Source organism: Octopus bimaculoides, chromosome 29 (assembly GCF_001194135.2).
Source record: "Octopus bimaculoides isolate UCB-OBI-ISO-001 chromosome 29, ASM119413v2, whole genome shotgun sequence".
Lineage (NCBI taxonomy): Eukaryota > Metazoa > Mollusca > Cephalopoda > Octopoda > Octopodidae > Octopus > Octopus bimaculoides.
The window spans coordinates 9,296,974-9,297,988 of NC_069009.1; the positions used below are offsets into that span (position 1 = coordinate 9,296,974).

General features: G+C 40.5%; 1 protein-coding gene across 3 annotated transcripts in view; it reads right to left on the reverse strand.

Moving 5' to 3' along the window:
• LOC106877312 (RNA exonuclease 4) overlaps window positions 1-1,015 on the reverse strand; it is a 74,048-nt gene that overhangs the window by 2,637 nt on the left and 70,396 nt on the right. The window lies entirely within an intron of this gene.

Below are 1,015 nucleotides of genomic sequence, written 5' to 3' on the forward strand. Positions count from 1 at the left end.
CACCACCACCACCACCATCGTCATCGTCATCATTCCCATCACCACCACCATTGTCATCATCATCATCCCCATCACTACCATGACCACCACCATTTAACGTCCCTTTTCCATGCTGACATGGTTTGGATGGTTTGATAGGATCTGATGAGCTGCAGTGTTGTGTTGTACTCTAAAGTCAGCTTTGGCATTGTTTCTACAGCTGGATGTCCTTCCTGAAGCCGACCACTTTACAGAACGTACTGGATGCTTTTCATAGGACACCAGCATAAGTGAGGTCATCAAGTAATTTGCAAGACATAAATAGAACACAGAAAAATACGACTGAGCTGGGGGGGGGGGGTGACTTAATGCCAGGGGTTAAAGGGTTAAAGTATGATTGAGGGTCAAGCACAGGTGTTTTGCCATAGAGGAGATACATGGCTACTCTGCATTACATAAGGGTGGACTGGAGTAACTGAGATGATAAAGATGGTTGTGATGGGGTACTAGAGTGATCCCTTAAAAAGATGAGCATATGAGAAGGTATGGAATTATCTTGTTATAAAAGACTGGATTTGTCAAAGTTAGAACATCTTTGATCATAGGTCTCCTAGACCAGGACTGACTTAGGGCTAAACAACAACAACTAAAGGCATTAGCGCTCACTATTATTACTGTACATTTGATAATATATTCTTAGATACATTATGTTTGAATAAATGATCTAACAGACATAGCTGGAACATCTTTGATCTTAGGTCTGTCTGGATCAGGACTGACCTGGGGCTAAATAGCAACAGCTATAGTCACTAATACTAACTACTATATTATACATTAGATAATGTAATCCTAGATACATTATGCCAAAATAAAAGATGGGATGGTCACATATGGAACATCTTTGATCATAGGTCTGCTGGATCAGGACTGACCCTGGGCTAAACAACTGCAACAGCTATTGCCATTAATACTATTATATTATACATCAGATACTGTAGGATCAAAGGTCTACAGTATCAAGACTGACCTAAGGTCA